General features: G+C 40.3%; 1 non-coding gene across 1 annotated transcript; it reads right to left on the minus strand.

Moving 5' to 3' along the window:
- Positions 1-24,048: 24,048 nt before the first annotated feature.
- Positions 24,049-24,155, minus strand: LOC114109274 (U6 spliceosomal RNA). The gene has a single exon (XR_003585948.2). It is a non-coding gene; the product is annotated as a U6 spliceosomal RNA (small nuclear RNA).
- Positions 24,156-26,198: the final 2,043 nt, after the last annotated feature.

Below are 26,198 nucleotides of genomic sequence, written 5' to 3' on the forward strand. Positions count from 1 at the left end.
TTTTTTCCCCCTTCTGGCCATTTCCCTGAACTTTAACAATCAATACGGGCCCCTAGTGGCTGGTGGTTCAAATCCGGGGCCTCTGAAATTGTACTTGGTTTTTCTCCGATACTTAGGTAAATAGGGTCTTGGAATATGATAGGATCAGCAAGGCTGATACAGCTCTTTAGATCTATGGTGAAATAATAAGTAACTAAGAAATAATAAGTAACAAGGAAAGCTGAGACTATCCTTGATTCCTGGATTGATTGATTTTTAGTGATCCATTTCTTTATAAGTAATAAAGAAGAATGCCCGTCATTTTGGGTTTGAGAAACTTCACAAACCAAAGTTCTGAAGAAATTAAAAATCTAAAAGAAGCTGCATCTCACCTTCACTAATAGCAGGGGAGCCGCAGCCAATCACTTTGGAGACCATAATACCAACAAATAAAGCAATATACCCTCTGTATAGTACCAAGCTTGTTACCATCACATACCTGTAGAATTCTAAGGGCTTCAAAGATATATTAACTTAGTTCAGAGATGCAATATTCTTAGGGTTTTAAAGAGAATTTTGGAAATGTTTACCAAATTTAGAATGTTGAAATACTTAGATCTAACCAAACTCAATTAAATTATGGTTTAGTTTTCCAATTAAAATGCAACTTACTACTTGTTTAACATATATTTCTTAAGCAGTCTCTAATACATATATATACATACACACACACATACATATATATGTATACATATCTAGATACGTTTATCTAGATGCATGCATATATACATACATATCTTTACATATCTATTGATATGTATTAATATGCGGTGGTGGTTTAGTCTCCAAGTTGTGTCTGACTCTTGCAATCCCATGGATTGTAGCCCACCAGGCTCTACTGTCCATGATATTCTCCAGGCAGGAATACTGGAGTGGGTTTTCATTTCCTTCTCCAGTATTAATCCATATACATATATATAAATGTATTTCTTATAAGAAGAAAAACAATACCATATAAAACATTTCTATGTCCCTTTCATTAGTTTGTTTAATGAATTATTTGTTCAATTAATGCTTATATAGCTTTTACTTTCTTCCAGTCTCTGTCTTAAGTGTTTTATAAAGACAAACTCACAAAATCTTCTTGACCTGATGAGCTAGATACCATTATTATCACTATTTTAGACGTGAGATAGATTGAGTCAGGGGAAGGTTATACAACCTGCCTAAGTTCAGAGAACTTATAATATTTTTTCCAAGAATTTTGTCAATATCTGATACAAAAATTCCTCAATGTCTTCTCATTACCTGATCACATCTACTGGTATGAATTCTTCAGTCAGCTCCCTCCCTGTAAACCTAGATCAGACTGCCTCCATCCAGCTACACGGAAGCTGTTCCTGCTCAACGTGTAGACTTGATTCTTCACTGTAAATATGCTCCTGAGGGTTTTTTTTGTTTTCAGGTTTTCTAATAAGCAAACAAATGAGACAGTAGACTCAAAGTAGCAGAATATCTGGAAAAAAAATTGTGGCAGAAAAGAAAAAAGTAAAACATTATAAACAATTATCTCAGGGAGTCCAAGTTCAAAGAACTTCCTGTTCCCTTCATTCCCCTCTCTTTTTGGCTCATAAGGTTTAGGGAATTATTGGACACAGTAACCAATGGGCTTTTTATTCTGGAGGCCTCAGCTCTCTATCACCAAGTTAATTGAACCATGGATTGTGCTGGACTCTTTGTCTCAGATTTGGCACACACACAAACACACACACACACACACACACACACACACACACACACCTCTAAATGTAACATTAGGTTAACATGGCTATTTCTACAAAAAAAAACTTCCAGAGGATTCTGAATGGAAGAGTTTTTGAAGAATCAGCATTTTCATCCTGTAATAATAATAATGATGATGATCAGAATGGCAATACAGCTGCCAATTTATCCAACACTTTCTATGTTTTAGGCACTATGGTTTGCAGTTACATGGATGACATCATTTAACTACTACCTTAATTGTGTATTGAGTACTATGATTGCATTTAACTAATGAGGAAACTGAAGTTCAAAGAATGAAGTGAACTTCCCCAAGTGGTCGAGCTGTGTTCAGTTCTCTTGGTCACCAGATTGTTGTGTGCTTTATCAAGGTCCTCAGACATAAGCAAATTGATAAAGCATGTATGTCAAGTGGAGCTGAAGTGTGTTACCTGAGCACCTCATCTTAAGAGTCATCATTTGCTTGTGCTTTTTTAGATATGTAATAGAGAAGAACAAATCTGACTCCATATTATTCTGTTCTGTTTAGGCGTTGTCATGCTGGCTCTACACCTTTTGTAAAAGAATGTCACCTGTAGTTTGAAATAAATAGGCCAGCATGTTCTCAGGACTCTAATCTTTAAGAGTCCATTCATATAGAGACTAAGAAGTACAGAACAGAGAATAATATTTGTCTTGTTGGAGGCTTATAGGAACATTGCGACCTGACCTTTGTGGACAGCTGCAAAACAACCACCCAAAAGTTTGCAACAACTAATGACACCCCTCTCACCTCGCCTTTAAAAGCTCTTTGCTTGTAGATTTTTTGATGATGGCCATTCTGACCAGTGTGAGATGATATGATACTTCATTGTAGTTTTGAATTGCATTTCTCTAATAACGAGCAAACCTGAGTATTTTTTCATGTGTTTCTTGGTCATCTGTATGTTTTCTTTGGAGAAATGTCTGTTTAGGTCTTCTCTCCATTTTTTGACTCTGTTGTTTGCTTTTCTGATATTGAGCTGCATGAGCTGCTCATATATTTTAAAGCAATCCCACTACTGGGCATATATCCTAAGAACACCACTCAAAAAGACACATGTGTCCCAGTGTTCATTGCAGCACTACTTACAATAGCCACGACATGGAAGCAACCCAGATGTCCATCAACAGATAAGGAAGTTGTGGTACACATATACAATGGAATATTGTGCAGCCATAAAAAGGAATACATTTGAGTCACTTGAACTGAGGTTTGAATAAAACTAGAGTGTGCTATGCAGAGTGAGGTCAGAAAGAGAAAAACAAATATTGTAAATTAATGCATGTATATGGAATCCAGAAAAATGGTACTGGTGAACTTATTTGCTGAGCAGGAATAGAGACACAGACTTGTGGACACAGTGGTGGAAGGAGAGAATGCGGTTAATTGGGAGAGTAGCAATGAAACACGCAAATTACCACATGTAAAATAGAAGCTAGGTAGGAAGCTGCCGATAACAAAGGAAGCTCAGTTCAGTGCTCTGTGATAATGTAGAAGGGTGGGATGGGGGCAGGGGGATGGTCAAGAGGGAGGGGATATATATATACTTATGGCCAATTCACATTGTTGTACAGCAGAAACCAATACAACATTGTAAAGCAATTATCTTCCAATTTAAAATAGAGTTGGACCATAAAGAAGGTTGAGCATCAAAGAATTGATTCTTTCGATTTGTGGTGCTGGAAGACTCTTGGGAATCCCTTGGACTGCAAGGAGATCAAACCAGTCAATCCTAAAAGAAATCAACTCTGAATATTCATTGGAAGAACTGATGCAGGAGATGAAGCTCCAATGTTTTGGCCATCTGGTGCAAAGAGCCAACTTACTGGAAAAGACACTGATGCCTGGAAAGACTGAAGGCAAGAGGAAAAGATGGTGACAGAGGATGATATGGTTAGATAGCATCACTGACTCAGTAGTCATGAACTTGAGCAAACTCTGGGAGATAGAGGAGGACAGAGGAGCTTGGCGTGCTGCAGTCCGTGAGGTTGCAAAGGGAAGCGACTTAGTGACTGAGCAACAACAGCAAAAATAAATTTTTTTTTAAAAAAAGTGCTTTGCTGAAACCCTTCGAGGAACTCAGGGCTTTGGAGGCACAGATCACCCTTCTCCTTATGTGGTCCTGCAATAAACCTTTCTTGGCTTCAAATCCCAATGTTTTGGCTTATTTGGCATCACTGTGTATCAGGCACATACACTTACATTCGGTAACAAATATTCTCTGATTTTAACCTTAACCAGTAAAAATTACTACTTGCCAGAGTATATACATATCCATCAGAGGGCAGACAGAATGAAAATCACAGTCACAGAAAACTAACCAAACTAATCACATGGACCACAACCTGGTCTAACTCAATAAAACTATGAGACAAGTCGTGTAGGGCCACCCAAGACAGACAGATCATGGTGGAGAGTTCTGACAAAATGTAGTCCACTGGAGAAGGGAATGGCAAACCACTTCAGTATTCTTGCCTTGAGAACCCTATGAACAGATGAAAGGGTAAAAAAGTATGACACTGAAAGATGAACTCCCCAGGTCAGTAGGTGCCCAATATGCTACTGGAGATCAGTGGAGAAATAACTCCAGATAATGAAGAGATGAAGCCAAAGGAAAAAAACAAACAAACAAACAAACAAACACCCAGTTGTGGATGTGACTGGTGACAGAAGTAAAGTCCAATGCTATAAAGAGCAATACTGCATAGGAATCTGGAATCTTAAGTCCATGGATCAAGGCAAATTGGAAGTGATCAAACAGGAGATGGCAAGAGTGAACATTGACTTTTTAGGAATCAGTGAACTAAAATGGACTGGAATGGGTGAATTTAACTCAGATGACAATTATATCTACTACTGTGGGCAAAAATTCCTTAGAAGAAACGGAATAGCCATCATAGTCAATAAAAGAGTCCAAAATGCAGTACTTGGATGCAATCTCAAAAATGACAGAATGATTTCTGTTCATTTCCAAGGCAAACCATTAAATATCATGGTAATCCAAGTCTATGCCCCAACCAGCAACGCTGAAGAAGCTGAAGTTGAACAGTTCTATGAAGACCTACAAGACCTTCTAGAACTAACACCCAAAAACATGTCCTCTTCATTACAGGGGACTGGAATGCAAAAGTAGGGAGTCAAGAAATACCTAGAGTAACAGGCAAATTTGGCCTTACAGTACAGAATGAAGCAGGGCAAAGGCTAATAGAGTTTTGCCAAGAGAATGTGCTAGTCATAGCAAACACCCTCTTCCAACAACACGAGAGAAGACTCTACACATGGACATCACCAGATGGTCAACACCAAAATATTCTTTGCAGCCAAAGTTGGAGAAGCTCTATACAGTCAGCAAAAACAAGACCAGGAGCTGACTGTGGCTCAGATCATGAACTCCTTATTACCAAATTCAGACTCAATTTGAAGAAAGTAGGGAAAACCGCTAGAACATTCAGGTATGACCTAAATCAATCCCGTATGATGACACAGTGGAAGTGACAAGTAGATTCAAGGGATTAGATCTGATAGACAGAGTGCCTGAAGAACTATGGATGGAGGTTTGTGACATTGCACAGGATGCAGGGATCAAGACCATTCCCCCAAAATAGAAGCAAAAAGGCAAAATGGTTGTCTGATGAAGCCTTACAGATAGCTGAGAAAAGAGAAGCTAAAGGCAAAGAGAAAAGGAAAGATATGCCCATTTGAATGCAGAGTTCCAAAGAATAGCAAGGAGAGATAAGAAAGCCTTCTTCAGTGATCAATGCAAAGAAATAGAGGAAAACAAGAGAATAGGAAAGACTAGAGATCTCTTCAAGAAAATTAGAGCTACCAAGGGAAATTTTCATGCAAGGATGAGCACAATATAGCACAGAAATGGTATGGACCTAACAGAAGCAGAAGATATTGAGAAGAGGTGGCAACAATACACAGAAGAGCTATACAGAAAAGATCTTCATGACCAAGATAACCACAATGGTCTGATCACTCACCTAGAGCCAGACATCCTGGAAAGTGAAGTCAAGTGGGCCTTAGGAAGCATCACTATGAACAAAGCTAACGGAGGTGACAGAATTCCAGTTGAGCTATTTCAGATCCTAAAAGATGATGTTCTGAAAGTGCTGCACTCAATATTCCAACAAATTTGGAAAACTGCAGTAGCCACAGGACTGGAAAAGGCCAGTATTCATTCCAATCCCAAAGAAAGGCAATGCCAAAGAATGCTCAAACTACCGCACAATTGAACTCATCTCACATGCTAGCAAAGTAATGCTCAAAATTCTCCAAGCCAGGATTTAACAGTATGTGAACCATGAACTTCCAGCTGTTCAAGCTGGATTTAGAACAGGCAGAGCAACCAGAGATCAAATTCCCAACATCTGATGGATCATCGAAAGAGCGAGAGTTCCAGAAAAACATCTACTTCGGCTTTATTGACTATGCCAAAGCCTTTGACTGTGTGGATTCACAACAAACTGTGGAAAATTTCTCAAGAGATGGAAATACCAGAACATCTGACCTGCCTCTTGAGAAATATGTATGTAGGTCAAGAAGCAACACTTAGAACTGGACATGGAACAACAGACTGGTTCCAAAGAGGTAAAGGAGTACGTCAAGGCTGTATATTGTCACCCTGCTTATTTAACTTATATGCAGAGTATATCATGTGTAATGCCAGGCTGGATGAAGCACATGCTGGAATCAAGATTGCTGGAAGAAATATCAATAACCTCAGATATGCAGATGATACCACCCTTAAGGCAGAAAGTGAAGAAGAACTAAAGAGCCTCTTAATGAAGATGAAAAAGGAGAGTGAAACAGTTGGCTTAAAACTCAACATTCAGAAAACTAAGATCATGGCATCTGGTCCCATCACTTCATGGGAAACCATGGAAACAGTGAGAGGTTTTTGTTTGTTTGTTTTTTTTTTTTTTTGGTGCTCCAAAATCATTGCAGATGGTGACTGCAGCCATGAAATTAAAAGACACTTGCTTCTTGGAAGAAAAGCAATGACCAACCTAGACAGTGTATTAAAAAGCAGAGACATTACTTTGCCAACAAAGGTCCGTCTAGTCAAAGCTATGGTTTTTCCACTAGTCATGTATGGATTTGAGAATTGGACTATAAAGATAGCTGAGCACCGAAGGACTGATGCTTTTGAACTGTGGTGTTGAAGAAGACTCTTGAGAGTCCCTTGGACTGCAAGGAGATCCAACTAGTCCATCCTAAAGGAAATTAGTCCTGAATATTCTTTGGAAGGACTGATGCTGAAGTTGGAACTCCAATACTCTGGCCACCTGATGCAAAAAACTGACTCATTGGAAAAGAGCCTGATGCTGGGAGAGACTGAAGCTGGGAGGAGAAGGGGACAACAGAGGATGAGATGGTTGGATGGGATTACCGATGCGATGGACATGAGTTTGAGTCAACTCCGGGAACTGGTGATCGACAGGGAGGCTTTGTGAGCTGTAGTCCATGGGGTCGCAAAGGGTTGGTCACAACTGAGCAACTGAACTGATCTGAATTGAGTCAGGAGCCAGATTTTAAACACTAGCTAGACTTTGATTTAGGGAGAAAAAGTAGTCTTTTCTCTGTGAGATATTATGTGCTTTACACCCTGATTTGCCCAAGTCATTTTTGTTATGAACCAACAGTAAGATAATACAAAGAAAGAATGTGGTTATTATACAATTATGCCTCCCTTGGGGATTTGAGATACTTGGCGATCCGTTGTTCCTTCTGCTCTCCCAGAGGGAATGATTATATTTCTCTGATGATGTTGGAAACATACTGAGAGAGCTCACACATCCCTTTCCAAACTGGAACCACATGCTAATAGCGGAGGTTAATCTACATGGTTTTCTAGTTAATCGCCCTGGCATCTGCCTGCTTGCATGGTGCCTGGTGCTTTCCATGGAGTAGGTGATGCTGTGAGAATAAACCAGCTCACTCAGAGGTAGAGAGATCTGCAAAGCACTGAATGTAGGATCAGCACAGGATCAAAATGTGTCCTTTGTTTTTGTTTATTTGGAGCTGATTTTAATAAACAACAGGAAAACAACATGCAGTGGCATCCAGTACACTTGACAAGGTTTATTGACAAATGAAACTAATGAAGCACTCTGATATCCTGTTATTCATACCAACCCCCAAATCAGCAAGTTATCAAGCACAAATCTTACCTGGAACACGATTGGTGTTATCACATACAAATGAGCCATTGTCTTATGAGAGTTTTGTTTGTTTGTTTGATTTTGCTTTTTTCATCAAATAACACAATAATGCTGGATTCTTTCATATGTGGATGCAATATATTATTTATGTTTGCAAATGAGCTTGTTCCGTTTCAAAAGCGTTCGGTGCTGCAAAGACACTGATGTGCAACAATTGTTTTTTTTTCAGAAACTTTTCTTTGGAAAAATGAAGCAAGTTGACTATTGTCCAGACCCCAAGCCAAAACTGATTCAGCATGTCACATGATGGCTTATATATAAAATTTAAAAACAACTATTTATTCCAGGGGACAGTGAGAAAACTAACCTTCAGAGTATAGTTTAAACTGTGTATCACTCAATAAAATATATACAGCTTCATCCATGCGCCACAACTGCTGAAGCCCGAGTGCCCCAGAGCCCATGCTCTGTAGCAGGAGAAGCCACTGAAATGAGAAGCGTGCGCGCCGCAGCGAAGAATAGCGCCTGCTCACCGCAGCTTAGAGAAAGCCTGCACGCGGCAGCAAAGAATAGCGCCTGCTCACCGCAGCTTAGAGAAGGCCTGCATGCAGCAGCAAAGACCCAGGGCAGCCATAAGTGAAAAAATTATATATATATATATATATATATATATATAATTAATGTATATATATAAAGTAGAGACACTACTTTGCCGTCCATCTAGTCAAGTCTATGGTTTTTCCTGTGGTCATGTATAGATGTGAGAGTTGGACTGTGAAGAAAGCTAAAAGCCGAAGAATTGATGCTTTTGAACTGTGGTGTTGGAGAAGACTCTTGAGAGTCCCTTGGACTGCAAGGAGATCCAACAAGTCCGTCCTAAAAGACATCAGTCCTGGGTGTTCATTGGAAGGACTGATGCTGAAGCTGAAACTCCAATACTTTAGCCACCTCATGCGAAGAGTTGACTCGTTGGAAAAGACTCTGATGCTGGGAGGGATTGGGGGCAGGAGGAGAAGGGGTCGACAGAGGATGAGATGGCTGGAAGGCATCACTGACTTGATGCACATGAGTTTCAGTAAACTCTGGGAGTTGGTGATGAACATGGAGGCCTGGTGTGCTGCGATTCATGGAGTCCCAAAGAGTCGGACACAACTGAGCGACTGGACTGAACTGACTGATGTATATATATACACACACACACACATATGTATGTGTAAACAGCCTCAATATCAACTTATAAATTCTCTATAGGAAACTACACGTTGATTTGCCTGAGCGAAGCCAAAAAGTACAAGCAGAGGGCCCATGACGTCCAGTCAAAACTAGTAACAAAAGCATCCACAATTTTCATCTGCATGGGGATTAAGAAGCTATGTAGGCTGACAAATCTTTCTTTCATTGCAAAATGGCAGCAATGATAAACACCAAAAAGTATGCAAGTATGTCAACTCTGGGTGCGTTTGGTATGATCAAACCGAGTTTTACATCATAGGAACAGTGGCCATGAATTTACAAGCCAGTTCTTAATTTTGAGGCAAATTCCTGGTCCTATTGCCTAGGCATTAAGGCCACCTGCATTGCCACAATCAATTGGCTGGAACATTGAACTCAAGACTCCAAAAATACCACCATGCTACAGAGGTCACTGTTAATTTGGGGAATAATTAGAGAGGTGATTGTTTGCAAGCTACTCTTGGCTGAGAAAAATCAAGCTGCAGTGATTTTTGTTATGGAATTAGACAGATGTATGCATGTGAAGGGGGTAACAGCTGAGTCAGAGTCAAATTCTTCAGTATTTTGGCAAGAAATTACAAGACACAGAATTAAAAATAGGGAATCCTGCACAGCAGGCAGAGATTGGGAGAAAAACCTGGAATAGATAGAAAGTTCTCCTTAATTATGCTTAGCTAGTTATTCTTTTAGTTTCTACCATTCTTTTTTCTTATCCAAATCACTAAGATTCTGTCTCTAGAGCCACAGCTATTCATAAAGCTAGGTATTAACAATCCTCCCCTTCCGGGATAACATCTTCCGCTGATATCTGGACCACCTGGCTTGAGCCTAAGAAGAAATGTACTGGGGCTTCTAGACTAAAGAAGCCAAAATGAATAGATCTGTACCTTGATCATTTTCTCTGGCTCAGGTTTTGGAAAGGTGTCACTACCTGGCCAGGCACAGGGCTTTCATCAGGACACAGACCCTGTCACTGATGTTTATCAGCCGCAAAGAGAGACTGAATGTCAGTACCTTACTTCTATACATCATCCAGATAAGATGACTTTCAATTGAGATCAAACCCAAAGGATATCGAGAACTGCTAAGAGCCATCACTAATTGTTTCTATTTTTCATCTGGAGAGCTTGGCAGGTCCACGCCATTATAACAAAAGTCTTCCCACTAGGACCTTGCCAATTTCAGGTTTAATTCCATCAGTAAACAACTTTGACTGTGTTGGGAAAATTCCATTAATCATTCATGTTCTGTGAAGATGATGCACAAAGGAGCTGTCAGCACCAGGCAGCAACTTTCCATTTGTTTGGTAATTAAGAACTCCAGGCCATCTAATGGTATCGCGAAGCAAATTCATTGCCTGGTTGGAGCCACCTGAATGAGCCGAAAAGAATTCACTTGCACTTAAACCCTTAACGTCTGATGATTTGATGGATCTTTCCCTCTCCTGTTAGGTGAGCAGCAAGCATCTTGATTCAAGAACTGACATGCTTTGAAAAAGCCTTGTGTTTCAAGAAGATACCAACTCTTTAGAAAGTGAAAGTATTAGTCGCTCCGTTGTGTCCTACTCTTTGTGACCCCATGGACTGTAGCCCACCAGGCTCCTCTGTCCATGGGATTTTCTAGGCAAGAATATTGGAGTGGGTTGCAGTTGCTCCTTCAGGGGATCTTCCTGACCTGGGGATTGAACTGGGGTCTCCAACATTGCAGGCAGATTCTTTACCATCTGAGCTACCAGGGATGCTGTTTTCAAACATGTCTCTGAAATATGTTTTGATTATATAAATAGAGAAATGCACATTTTCCCTAAAACAATCTCTTCCATCATCTAAATATAATAAATTGCACTTGGTTTAAAATTTGAATGGGATTTTATTTTCGTCTACTAAACCCTATCATTTAGCAGAAGAGAGATCCAGAAAAAAATTAGCACTGAGAATCTTCTATGCAATGTTTTTTTTTTTTTTCTTTTAACCTAATTTGTGCACTACTGCATCTATTCTAAAATACCAGGAAGAATTTGATACTTAAAACTAGAAATTCAGCCAGGGCACCAGGCGAGGCTATGAAACTGATCCTCTGATAGACTGGATATTGTTAGTGAGTACCCACTGCTAAGTGTTTGAAAGTGAAGTTGCTCAGTCATGTCCGACTCTTTGCCAGCCAGTGGACTATAGCCCACCAGGCTCCTCTGTCCATGGGATTCTCCAGGCAAGAATACTGGAGTGGGTTGCCATTTCCTTCTCCAGGGGCTCTCCCCGACCCAGGGACTGAGCCCAAGTCTCCTGCATTGCAGGCAGACGCTTTAACCTCAGAGCCACCAGGGAAGGCCAGTAAGTGTTTAACACCGTCAGAAAAGTTTAACCGCAAGGTTGCACTTAGGATTCCAAGAAGCACTAAAATTGCCCAACAAGAGGCACCATTGCTGTTCTCCTTTTCCTCCTTCCTAGCATGCGTCCAAACATCCACTTAAAATGTCAGTGCCTTACTGGAAGCTGATGGGAGAGAGTCCAGTCACGTGCAACTCCCATAATTACGGCAATAAAAAAAAAAAAAGAAACATTGTCACCATTCCTTTCTATGCTCTTCCCTGCTGGGTACTTGGACTTCAAATGATGTGTCTTAACCTGCTTCCTCTGAGAAAAAAAAAGTGCTGTCACCTTATCCTAAAAATTCTTTTTAACAAAATGTTCCAACTTTAAACTTCTGTATATTCAGAGTTCAAGTGGGTCTCTGCTGGCTTCTCTTTAAGTACAATGTTTTCCTCTATAGATGAAGATGTATTATAAAATATAAGCTTTAACAGATTTGACTGGGCGTTGGTTCTTTGAATGTAGAAGTATGAGGAAATTATAATTCTTTGACATTCATTTCTTTCTTATAGTTTTGTCATTGTTGACTTTGCACTCTTTGCTTTTTCTCTGATACATCTTCCTAGCATTTTGCTAACTTTATGAACTTTAACATTAAGAAAACATCCTGACAGAATCATTAGAGTCAACTTTTTCTAAGTGGCCTGCTTTTCTAGTTAGAAGCATTTGTTATATGTTATCATTATAAATTATGCTTAAAACAAATTAGTACAAAACACAACAAGAGAAAATAATATTGCCTATGTATTTTGGTCTCCCTTTCCAAACATAAGGTGTTTATATGAATGCATGATATTCCATTATACACTTTAAATATTATAAAGCCTTTTTTCTATTTTCTTAAATACACAGCCTACATTGGCTGCTACTGCTGCTAAGTCGCTTCAGTCTTGTCTGACTCTGTGCGACCCCATAGATGGCAGCCCACCAGGCTCCTCTGTCCCTGGGATTCTCCGGGCAAGAACACTGGAGTGGGTTGCCATTTGCTATGTGTGTTTAAATTTCCATGTTGCCCTCAGAGATACCAAGAACAAGGTCACACAAATAACACATGGTTGCATTTATGTGTCTCCCATACTACATTTGTGATTTTGTTTTAGAATAAAAGAAAGCAGTTCTGTGATATTTTAACTCCAGGATATGGTTTCACATGTTCAACTCACACAAATTGATGGTTTGTGTATGTACATTTGGGGAGCTGTAGGAGATGGTGAAATTTGTAATGCTATCAAGTTAAAACATCGTGATTCAATTTTCCCCTGACTTTCTACAGAGATCTCGGTAAATGGAAGAAAAATGGGGGTTGGGAGGAGAACAAGGAAGGGAAGATGATGACAAGCCTCCATTGATACCCATCCTTGGGGTGCCTGCATTGCCAGGAACAGAATTCTTTGCATTTTATTCCATTTCAGCCTCCTGTACCATGACCACCAAAATGCTTTTCACTCTGAGATCACCATTTCCTACTGTTTCAGCTCTCTCACACTCCTCATGCTTTTCAACTCCACTGCTTTCCTAATGCCTCATTCCTGAACTCCTTTTATCAGAATATTTCTGTCATCTCTTTCTTCCGCCCTCGACCTGGAACCCTCTGGATAATTTCTCCCTGGACTCCATCAAACCCACCTTACCCTCTGCCTCACACACTCCACCTGATGTCTCTGCTGGGGCTGGTTTCCTGGGGAGGAAACCAGTGTAGTCTCACAAGGTCACCCACTCAGAAGGTGATTGATCCCTAACTTGGGATTTATTGCTCTCCACTCGCCATCTTGAAATTATTAATAATTCCGCCTTTGCATTTGTGTCTTGAAACTTGCCCAATGGGACAATGGAGGGGGTGTCAGGGGCTTGGAGCCTCTCGCCCTGCATGAGCCCTCTTCACTTCCCTAGGAGAGACTCTTACATGCCTGTTCTCCAATCTCTGCCCAGCAACCACCAGCAGCCTTCACTGTTGGAGGGGCCTGGATAAGACATGGAGAAGGTCCTGGTTGGGTGCCTGCTCCCTGTACCCCAAGTATGGAATGGGGCCTTGAGGGCTTGTGAGTGTCCACATCACCCACAGGTCTTCTGGGGTCAGAGGGAGCACCATAACATTAAATAGTCAATTAAAAAATACGAAGACAGGAGAAGAGAGAGAAGGAAGGAAAGGACTTCTTCCTGCTTTGCGATCAAGGGACTCCTTATCTTTATTTTGCACCATGTCCTGCAAATTAGGTAGCCAGCCCTGGCTCCCACAGAAGGGCAGTGTTTGGTTTAATCTTGTACTCTTTATAAGGCACTTCCTCAGCTGCTGATGTCTGCATCACACATAGCAGTCTCCAACTTCAGCTGGGCCTCAAACAGGTTAGTTCTTTTTCGTGTTGTTGTGATCGTTTAGTCAATAAGTCTTGTCCCACTCTTTGGCAGGCAGATGGACTGTAGGAAGCTCCTCTGTTCATGGAATTCTCCAGGCAAGAATACTGGGGGGGGGGGGTAGCCATTTCCTTCTCCAGGAGATCTTCCCAAGTCAGGGATCGAAACTGATCCTCTTATATTGGCAGGTGGATTCTTCACCGCTGAGCCACTACCCTCTTCAAGAGCCCAATCCCCCACCAATGTTCTCTTCCTCAGTCTCAAGTCCTAATTCATGAAGAATATTGAGTCCATGAGCAGTGAGTTATAATTACCTGACATTCCCCAAGGAGTGGTCATGTCTAGACCCATCTTTTTCTTCTTTGGCCACTTCGGATGGCATGTGGGATCTTCCCCCAACCAGGGATGGAACCCATGCCCCCTGCAATCGCTGGACCACCAGGTACGTCCTCTGTACTTATCTTTATCTGCTTTCATTTTTATTTAAAAATTATCAACATCTCCCTTGATCCCAGACACGGATACCTTTAAGTTCTCACTTGCTCTTTCTGCTTCTAGGTCTGTATTTCTGCACCACCCATTCTCCAATCAACCACTGACATCGGGCTTCCAATCCCTTCAGGCAGAACTCACCCTTAAATTACCAGGTAAAGCCAGAAATCACCTTTACATTTTTATCATTCCTTTGTTCTCTGTTCCTCTTGATCAGTGTTATCATCAGTTGCCTTGCTTTCCATAAAATAAGTTACAGTTCTCACCCCAGAACTTGTTAGTGTGAACGTATTTAGAAGCAGGGTCTTTGTATATGCCATCAAGTAAAGATAAATTCATACTAGATTAGAATAGGTTAGAGTGGACTCAAATGAAATAACTGGTGTCCAGACATGCAGGGAAGAAAATTATGTAAAGAAAGAGGCAGAGAATGGAGAGATGCATTGACAATCCAAGGAAAGGCAAGATTTATTGACAGCCACCAGAAGCTAAGAAAAGGAAAGGAGTTAAGCAATTATACTACAATAAAAATCAATTAGAAAAAAAAAAGAAGAAGAGGAACAGAAAATGCCTCCCCTGGAACCTTCACAGGGAACATGATTGTGTCAATACTTTTTTTTAACTGGGGTATAACTGCTTTACAATGCTGTGTTACTTTCTGCTGTACAACGAAGGGAATCAGTATAGCATACATATATTCCCCCTATCTTGGACCTCCCTCCCACTCTCTCCATCCCACCCATCTAGGTCACCACAGAGCAGTGAGCTGGGCTCCTTGTGTTATACAGCATTCCCATTAGCCATCCTGATTTCAGATGTTCATCCTCTGCGGATTTCATTATGAGGGCTTTCATTTCTGTTGTTTTTAAGCCACCTATTTTGTGATACTTTAAGTATGCAGCCTTAAGACCCTAATACAATCGCTCACTCTGTTACCATTTTGACCTCTTTGGCTTCTGTGTTACTCTTTAGCCTCTTTACACCCCTCTGAAGCAGTGTTTCTCCAGGCTCTTCTGAGCTCATCCGTGCCCACCTCAACCTATTTTTCCTACCATAGCTTCCATGGCTATGGCTATTCCACAGCCAATACAAGTGGCCTTATATTCTCCAAGGTTTCTTATATCCTCAGACTCAGCCAAGGGCCCCTCCTCTGGTCTTCACAGCTCCTAAATAGATAACTCCTAACGTTTGCCATTTAAAAATGGTGCTTTAAATGTTTATCTACCTCTCTTTTTGATATGGGCTTCCCATATGTCTCAGCAGTAAAGACTCTGCCTGCAATGTAGGAGATGTCGGTGCAGTCCTTGGCTTAGGAAGATCCCCTGGAGAAGGAAATGTCAACCTGCTTCACTATTCTTGCCTGGGAAATCCCATGGACTGAGGTACAGTGCCTGGCAGGAAATTCCTGGCAGATTACAGTCCATGGGGTTGCAAAATAATTGGACACAACTTAAATTACAACAACTCTCTGATAAGGGAGTTATAATTCTAAGATGAGCCCTCCAGGATTCCTGCTTCATCCTGTATTACTGCCTCCCTTTTGTTGCTGTTCAGTCTCCCAGTCATGCCTGACTCTTTGAGACGCCATGGACTGCAGCACTCCAGGCCTCCCTGTCCCTCACCCTCTCACAGAGGTTCACCTAGTTCATACTCATTGCATTGGTGATGCCATCCAGTTATCTAATCCTCTGACGCTCCCTTCTCCTGCCCTCAGTCTTTCCCAGCATCAGGGACTTTTCCAAAGAGTCAGCTGTCTGTATCAGCTGCCTTCTCTTAGGTGCGAATAAAACCTTTGAATATTACAGGTTATCACTGGGATTACCTAACTTTATGTATGGAAGAGAAATACGGAGACAATAATTTAGGTTACCAGTGAGTTTGCTTTGCATTAATCCATGAGGATCCAGAAATCAAATTGCCAACATCTGCTGGATCATCAAAAAAGCAAGAGAGTTCCAGAAAAACATCTACTTCTGCTTTATTGACTATGCCAAAGCCTTTGACTGTGTGGATCACAACAAACGTGGAAAATTCTTCAAGAGATGGGAATACCAGTCCATCTGACCTGCCTCCTGAGAAATCTGTATTCATGTCAAGAAGCAAAAGTTAGAACTTGACATGGCTCAACAGACTGGTTCCAAATCAGGAAAGGAGTACATCAAGGCTGTTTCTTGTCACCCTGCTTATTTAACTTATATTCAGAGTTCAGTTCAGTTCAGTCGCTCAATAGTGTCTGACTCTCTGCGATCCCATGAATTGCAGCACACCAGGTCTCCCTGTCCATCACCAACTCCCAGGGTTCACTCAGACTCACATCCATCGAGTCCGTGATACCATCTAGCCATCTCATCCTCTGTCGTCCCCTTCTCCTCCTGCCCCCAATCCCTCCCAGCATCAGAGTCTTTTCCAATGAGTCAACTCTTCACATGAGGTGGCCAAAGTACTAGAGTTTCAGCATCAGCATCATTCCCTCCAAAGAAATCCCAGGGGTGATCTTCTTCAGAGTGGACTGGTTGGATCTCCTTGCAGTCCAAGGGACTCTCAAGAGTCTTCTCCAACACCGCAGTTCAAAAGCATCAATTCTTTGGTGCTCAGCTTTCTTCACAGTCCAACTCTCACATCCATACATGACCACAGGAAAAACCATAGCTTTGACTAGATGGACCTTAGTTGGCAAAGTGATGTCTCTGCTTTTAAATATTCTATCTAGGTTGGTCATAACTTTTCTTCCAAGGAGTAAGCGTCTTTTAATTTCAAGCTGCAGTCACCATCTGCAGTGATTTTGGAGTCCAAAAAAATAGTCTGACAGTTTCCACTGTTTCCCATCTATCTCCCATGAAGTGATGGGACAGGATGCCATGATCTTCGTTTTCTGAATGTTGAGCTTTAAGCCAACTTTTTCACTCTCCTCTTTCACTTTCATCAAGAGGCTTTTGAGTTCCTCTTCACTTTCTGCCATAAGGGTGGTGTCATCTGCATATCTGAGGTTATTGATATTTCTCCCAGCAATCTTGATTCCAGCTTGTGCTTCTTCCAGCCATGATGTGCTCTGCATATAAGTTAAATAAGCAGGATAACAATATACAGCCTTGACGTACTCATTTTCCTATTTGGAATCAGTCTGTTGTTCCATGTCCAGTTCTAACTGTTGCTTCCTGACCTGCATATAGGCTTCTCAAGAGGAAGGTCAGGTGGTCTGGTATTCCCATCTCTTTCAGAATTTTCCAAAATTTATTGTGATCCACACAGTCAAAGGCTTTGGCATAGTCAATAAATCAGAAATAGATGTTTTCCTGGAACTCTCTTGCTTTTTTGATGATACAGCAGATGTTGGCAATTTGATCTCTGGTTCCTCTGCCTTTTCTAAAACAAGCTTGAACATCTGGAAGTTCATGGTTCACATATTGCTGAAGCCTGGCTTGGAGAATTTTGAGCATTACTTTACTAGCATGTGAGATGAGTGCAGTTGTGCGGTAGTTTGAGCATTCTTTGGCATTGCCTTTCTTTTGGATTGGAATGAAAACTGACTTTATCCAGTCCTGTGGCCACTGCTGAGTTTTCCAAATATGCAGAGTACATCATGTGTAATGCCAGGCTGAATGAAGCACAAGCTGGATCAAGATTGCCAGGAAAAATATCAATAACCTCAGATATGCAGATGATACCACCCTTATGGCAGAAAGCAAAGAAGAGCTAAAGAGCCTCTTGATGCAAGTGAAAGAGGAGAGTGAAAATGTTGGCTTAAAACTCAACATTCAGAAAACTAACATCATGGCATCCAGTCCCATCACTTCATGGGAAACAATGGAAACAGTGAGAGACTATTTTTTTGGGCTCCAAAATCACTGCAGATGGTGACTGCAGCCATGAAATTAAAAGACACTTGATCCTTGGAAAAAAGTTATGACCAACCTAGACAGCATATTAAAAAGCAGAGATATTACTTTGCCAACAAAGGTCCATCTATTCAAAGCTATGCTTTTTCCAGTAATCATGTTTGGATGTCAGAGTTGGACTATAAAGAAAGCTGATCACCAAAGAAATGATGGTTTTGAACTGCAGTGTTGGAGAAGACTCTTGAGAGTCCCTTGGACTACAAGGAAATCCAACCAGTCAATCCTAAAGGAAATTGGTCTTGAATATCAATTGGAAGGACTCATGTTGAAGCTAAAACTGCAGTACTTTGGCCACCTGATGTGAAGAACTGACTCATTTGAAAAGACCCTGATGCTGGGAAAGACCAAAGCTGGGAGGAGAGGGGACAACAGAGGATGAGATGGTTGGATGGTATCACCGACACAATGGGCATGAGTTTGAGTAAACTCCAGGAGTTGGTGATGGACAGGTAGGCCTGGTGTGCTGCAGTCCATGGGGTCGCAAAGAGTTGGACACGACTGAGGGACTGAACTGAACTGAACTGTACTAGGAGCTGAGGGCCATCACCAGAAAGAAGGAGGATGTCAGTCCTATGGCCCCAAGGAGATGACTTCTTCCAGCAGCAGTGAGGTTGGAAGACTCTGAGCACTGGATAAATTGCAGTCCCAGCACCTCCATCACAGCTTAATAAGCCCCTGAGCAGAGAACCCTTTTGATCACTGCCTGAAAGACCGACCTACATAACTGTGGGGTAATACAGCCACATTGTTTTAAGCTGCTCCATCTGTGATAATTCATTACACGGCAAGAGAAAACCAATACACAAGAAGCTCTTCAGTGTCAGGAACTAAGTGTTTCTCGCTGTCATACACAATCCCCAATACTCAGTTCTCCTTGTTTTGTCCACTCTTTAACTCATTAATTTACTCAAGGAAGATAGTATGGATTTATCATTTTTCAATGCCATTGTAAGTAGTCTTGTTTTATATTGTTTTTGTAAACTTTACCCCCAGAGACCAAAGGGAAACGTGTTTTTCCTCCTGTTTCCTCACATCTCACTCTCCAAATCTGCCCCTGAACACAGGTAAGGTTTCTTTTCCCCATTTTCCCACTATACCTTATCATATTCTCCCATCTTAGAAAAAAAAATGATTGTGTTTCCAGAAGCTTGCATCTCAGGAAATTGTTATTCATAAAGTGCTTTGAAATCTTTAGCACAACAGGATACAAAGAGTGAAGTGTCCACTGATGTACACAGATTGAAAGCACGTGGCTATGATATAAACCCAATATCTCAGACTCACAAATATTGCAGAATGCAGCATCTAATTTCCTGATGCAAGGACTTTCCTTTTTTTTTTTTCTTCAAACTCCCAATTCCATCAAAGAAAGAAAGAAACATAAGTTTCTTAGACATGCAAAATATAGGGCCTCAAACCATTATTCTAGACTGCTTTTAATCTCAATGTAGATAAGTGTATAAATTTATAGGACCTTTGGAATAAATAGTTGACTGTGATTAACAACTGATGTTTCTGATTGTTAGAAATGTATTTGGTGACGGACTCAGCTCTTTGCAGATTCTCACAGTAAATCTGGTCAAAAAACTTTCTTGAGCTTTTTTTTTTCATTTTAAAATTAAAATAAAATGCACATAGCATAAAATTTTCATTGAAACTATTTTTAAGTGTACAGTTTAATTGTGTTAAGTATGCTCACATTGTTTCTTGAAACTCTATACCCATTAAATAACAATTTCTCATTCCCTCCCTCTTCTTAGCCCCTGGTATTCACCATTCTACTCTCTGTTCCTATGAATTTGACTACTCTAGATACCTTACCTAAGCAGAATTACACAGTATTTGGTTTTTGTTTCTTTCTTTTTATGTTTTTGATGACTGATTTTTTTGATGGCTGATTTCACTTAACAAGATTTCCTCAGTCCCATCTATTTCATGACATGTGTCTCAATTGCCTTTTTTTTTTTTAAGGCTCAATAATAACACATGTGGGCTTCTCAGGCGGCTCAGCAGTAAAGAATCCACCATCAATACAGGAGCCGCAGGAGATCCAGTTTCCATCCCTGGGTCAGGAAGATCTCCTGGAGGAAAACATGGCAACCCACTCCAGTATTAGAGCCTGGAGAATCCCATGGACAGAGGAGCCTGGCAGGCTGTAGTCCATAGGCCTGCAAAGAGTCAGAAACAACTGAAGTAACTTAGCACAGCGCAGCACATGTGCACATCATATTTTGTTTATCCATTCATTCATTGATGGACCCTTGGTTTGCTTTCATCTCTTCAGTATCATAAATAATGCTGCTATGAATATGGGTATACAAATATCCTTTGTGATATCCTGTTTTCAATTAATTTGGATATATACCCAAAAGTTGAATCACAGAATTATATAATAATTCTATTTTAAATTTTTTTTAAAGTAAAGGAACTCCTATAGTGTTTCTCACAGCAGCTGTTCTATTTTAGATCCCACCAGTATTGGTCAGCCTGAGCTGCCATAATTAATATCATAGATTGAGGGATTTAAGAGACAGAAATTTATTTTCTCATGTTTCTGGGGTTAGGAAGTCCAAGATCAAGTGTTAGTCCATCCAATTCTGTTGAGAACTCTCTTTCTGATTTTCAGACAATTACCTTTTCTCTGTATTCTCACATGGTGAAAAGAGACAGAGAAAAAGAGAGACAGAAATTTTTCACATCTTATAAAGCCACCAATTCTATCAGATTAAGTCCCTACCCCTATGATCTCATTTAATCTAATTAGCTCCTAAAAGCCTTGTCTCCAAATACAATCACGCTGGAGTTTAGAGCTTCTAGCTTATAAATTTGAAAAAGACACACTTCATTCCACAGCACTTACCACTTGCAAATTCTGCTTCTTGTTGACTTGACAAATGTTTTGTAACAATTCCTTGTTATATAGAGGGCTAAGTGTCAGGTGTACAACGATGGGGAAAAGTGTCAATAATTAGACGTCCAGGTCATATAATGGCCATTTAGCACTGATAGAAAACTTTAGGCAAATGTATCAAACAAAAATGTTTGAAAATTATTTAGTAAGCACAATAAAATGTTTAAAACATTACTCTCATATATAAAGAAGAAAGGCAAGGAGAAAGAATTTTCTCATAAATTTTGTTTTAAATTTAAAATTTTTGTTTTAGAAACTATGGCTGGTTCAACTATTGTGTTTGCTTATCATTTTGTTTTTCCTTCCCTTTCTTTTTACTAAATTAAAAAAAATCACGTCACAAATATAGATTCTCAGTAATAGCAGCAAATGTCTGGTGAACCGAAGTGACGTGAAGTGAAAGTCACTCAGTCGTGGCCAACATTTTGCGACCAAATAGATTATACACTTCATGGAATTCTCCAGGCCAGAATACTGGAGCGGGTAGCCGTTCCCTTCTCCAGGGGATCTTCCCAACCCAGGAATCAAACCCAGGCCTTCCTCATTGCAGGCAGATTCTTTACCAGATTCTTTACCAAGTGTCTGGTAGCACCTGTCAAACATTTCTAGATATTTATATTTACATCTCCTGACTTATGAAGATATTTCTCACTGAAGGTTTCTATAAGCACATCATCAGATGCCATATCCAAAGTCACCTGACATTCAAAACAGAAATAAGTGATGGCTGCATCAAATTCTTAATTATCTCTTGATAGTACTCACCTCTGGAAATATTTCTTCATATGTGATTAAAAATTTGAAAATAATGTCTTTAAATGTCAAGAATAAAGGAGAGGCTTCCTAGGTGGCTCAGCGGTAAAGAATCTGCTCACAAAGGCAGGAGACACAGAAGACTGGATTTTGATCCCCAGGTGGGGAAGATCCCCTGGAGAAGGAAATGGCAACCCACTCCATTACTCTTACCTGGGAAATCCCATGGAGAGAGGAGCCTGGCAGGCTACAGTGTACAGGGTCAAAGAGTCGGACACGACTTAGCAACTGAGTAATAAAAAGAGCTGAGCATCGGAGAATTGATGCTTTCAAACTGTGGTGCAGGAGAAGACTGTTTAGAGTCCCTTGGGCTACAGGATCAAACCAGTCAATCCTAAAGGAAATCAACCCTGAATATTCACTGAAAGAATTGACGCTAAAGCTGAGCTTCAATACTTTGGCTACCTGACCTGAAGAGAAGATTCATTGGAAAAGACCCTGATGCTGGGAAAGACTGGAAGGCAAGAGGAGAAGGAGTTGGCAGAGAATGAGATAGCATCTCCGACTCAGTGGACATGAATTTGAGTAAACTGCAGGAGATAGTGAAGGACAGGGGAGCCTGGCGTCCTGCAGTCCATGGGGTTGCAAAGCGTGACAGACAACCTGGCAACTAAACAACAGCAACAACAATGATGTGCTTTTAGCTTATTTTTCTGAAAAATTAAAAAATCAAGTCCCTTAAAGAAATTCTGTTTCATTTTTATTTTTAAATCTAATAATTGTAATATTAATACTTTATAATTAGATTCAAGGTATTCAACATTAATGAATTAACTAAGGTTTGTCATTTCAACAGTTTTCTGGTTCTATAAGTTTCATGTAAAAGTATTTTTAAATAATTTCTCAATAAATCAAGTAAGTTTTCATTTACACAGATAGAATATTTTTTCTATGAAAAATCAGTTTCTTGACCTCACTAAAAAGTCATTCCTTCATGACATTGAAGAGGCCTTCAGTAACTTCAGTATTAACACAGTAATAGTTCTCTGTAGCATCTTTTTTATTTTTATTTTTACTTTATGTTACTTTACAATACTGTATTGGTTTTGCCATACATTAACATGAATCCATCATGGGTGTACATGCGTTCCCAAACATGAATCCCCCTCCCTCCTCCCTCCCCATAACATCCCTCTGGGTCATCCCCGTGCACCAGCCCCAAGCATGCTGTATCCTGCATCGGACATAGACTGGCGATTCGATTCTTACATGATAGTATACATGTTTCAATGCCATTCTCCCAATCATCCCACCCTCTCCCTCTCCCTCTGAGTCCAAAAGTCCGCTATGCACATCTGTGTCTTTTTTGCTGTCTTGCATACAGGGTCATCATTGCCATCTTTCTAAATTCCATATATATGTGTTAGAATACTGTACTGGTGTTTTTCTTTCTGGCTTACTTCACTCTGTATAATCGGCTCCAGTTTCATCCATCTCATCAGAACTGATTCAAATGTATTCTTTTTGATGGCTGAGTAATACTCCATTGTATATATGTACCACAGCTTTCTTATCCATTCATCTGCTGATGGACATCTAGGTTGTTTCCATGTCCTGGCTGTTATAAATAGTTATAAATATAAATGTTATATAGTTATAAGTATAAATGTTATAAATATAAATAGCTGTGATGAACATTGGGGTACATGTTTCTCTTTCTATTCTGGTTTCCTCAGTGTGTATGCCCAGCAGTGGGATTGCTGGGTCATAAGGTAGTTCTATTTGCAATTTTTTAAGGAATCTCCACACTGTTCTCCATAGTGGCTGTACTAGTTTGCATTCCCACCAACAGTGTAGGAGGGTTCCCTTTTCTCCACACCCTCTCCAGCATTTATTGCTTGCAGATTTTTGGATCGCAGACATTCTGACTGGTGTGAAGTGGTACCTCATTGTGGTTTTGATTTGCATTTCTCTAACAATGAGTGATGTTGAGCATCTTTTCATGTGTTGGTTAGCCATCTGTATGTCTTCCTTGGAGAAATGTCTATTTAGTTCTTTGGCTCATTTTTTGATTGGGTCGTTTATTTTTCTGAAAAATATGGAATGCTTCACGAATTTGCGTGTCATCCTTGCACAGGGGCCATGCTAATCTTCTCTGTATCGTTCCAATTTTAGTATATGTGCTGCCGAAGTGAGCACGCTATAGCATCTTTAATGCTGAATTGAGATAAAATTGTAGTTAACCAATAGTTCTCTGTTGTTCCCATATAATTTACTTCATTCTCATAGAAAAGAACTTGACCAAAGCATACTTAGTGGGTGATCATGGTCCTGGTTCCAATGTGGCTTTTCTAATCTTGCTTCACTTATTACAAAGTGATCAGTGAATAATTAAATGTTCATGTCTTCTGGAGCACATATTTTCAATGATAAACACAGTTGTGTTAAAAATTCATGTATTGTAGGCTAATAAAATGGGGTTCCTTTTGTCTCCATTTTTGGTGGCTCTCTCTTCAAGACCACCATGATAACATCCACCAAACTTCCATTCAAAAAAGAAAAAAGATACTAGATCTCTCCAGGATTTGCAACAGATAGGTATAAAGATAGTTTCACAACCATCACTCACCTCCAGATTATAAAACTCTTGGCTGGGAAATCAGCTAAAGGTATTGAAAACTGAAAATAAAATTGAAGGAATTCTTAAAATTTTATAGTGCCTTTTTTTTTTTCTTTCTCACCTCTCTTCCTAAAAGACAAGGAATTCTCCAGCCTGGTGAGATAATCCTCAAAGTGATCACTTGGAAGTTTTAAGATATGATTCTCAGAGTTTAAAAGAGTTAGGGTACTGTGAACTAGATCAAAAATATGAGACTCTGTAGAATATTAATCACATAGAAAATCTAAGGAGGAAAGTCTGTGGTCATTGGGCAAAGGAGAAAGGATGGAGAATGACACATGTTAGGAGCTGCAGTTACTCTCATGAGGAGGTGAGGATTAGTGAGCCTGTCTCATGGACATGAGAGGGGCCAGGTGAGGAAAAGAGCCAGCCTGGAGACATTATAATTCTTCCCAGAAAAACTGCTGGAAGGAAGTACTAAACCAACATTGGATGAAACTCAGAACAGCAACAGTCACCTACGTGACTATTTGAGGGAAAATACATCATGCCCATCATGAGAAGTAGAGTTCAGTGTGTCTGGTAGTAGTGGTGGGGGAGGGAGTTAACAGTAGAATCCATATTCAGCTCCATAACTAGGAAGCAGCTTTGTCTATCATCAAAGACCAGAGGGTGTTAACTCAAAATGTTTCCACTCCAATAAGAGAAAACTGAAGCCAAATCATGCAGGCTTCTGTTTCAAGAAAAACACAACTTACAGCTGCAGTTGTGGAGGGGTAGAAGAAAAATTCAAGGCAGGAAATCAAAGAAGAAATCTCTTACCAGACCTGCCTCACACTGAGGAAGATAAGAAGGTGATATTTGAGAGGTGTTTTTGCTCATTGCCTAGACTAGGTACCTGAACTCCTGAACAAAGATTATTTGAATACTAAATATTAGAGGATTTTTTTTTTTTTACCATTGAACCACTAGTGAAACCAAGGCATTCAGTTCAGTTCAGTTCAGTTCAGTCTCTCAGTCGTGTTTGACTCTTTGCAACCCCATGAATTGCAGCACGCCAGGCCTTCCTGTCCATCACCAACTCCTGGAGTTCACTCAGACTCACGTCCATCAAGTCAGTGATGCCATCCAGCCATTTCATCCTCTGTCGTCCCCTTCTCCTCCTGCCCCTAATCCCTCCCAGCATCAGAGTCTTTTCCAATGAGTCAACTCTTAGCATGAGGCGGCCAAAGTATTGGAGTTTCAGCTTTAGCGTCATTCCTTCCATACCACCCTCATGGCAGAAAGTGAAGAGGAACTAAAAAGTCTCTTAATGAAAGTGAAAGAGGAGAGTGAAAAAGTTGGTTTAAAGCTCAACATTCAGAAAACGAAGATCATGGCATCTGGTCCCATCATTTCATGGGAAATAGATGGGGAAACAGTGGAAACAGTGTCAGACTTTATTTTTTTGCACTCCAAAATCACTGCAGATGGTGGTTGCAGCCATGAAATTCAAAGACACTTACTCCTTTGAAGGAAAGTTATGACCAACCTAGATAGCATATTCAAAAGCAGAGACATTACTTTGCCAACAAAGGTCTATCTAGTCAAGGTTATGGTTTTTCCAGTAGTCATGTATGGAT

This window comes from Ovis aries, chromosome 18 (genome assembly GCF_016772045.2).
Source record: "Ovis aries strain OAR_USU_Benz2616 breed Rambouillet chromosome 18, ARS-UI_Ramb_v3.0, whole genome shotgun sequence".
Taxonomy (NCBI): Eukaryota; Metazoa; Chordata; class Mammalia; order Artiodactyla; family Bovidae; genus Ovis; species Ovis aries.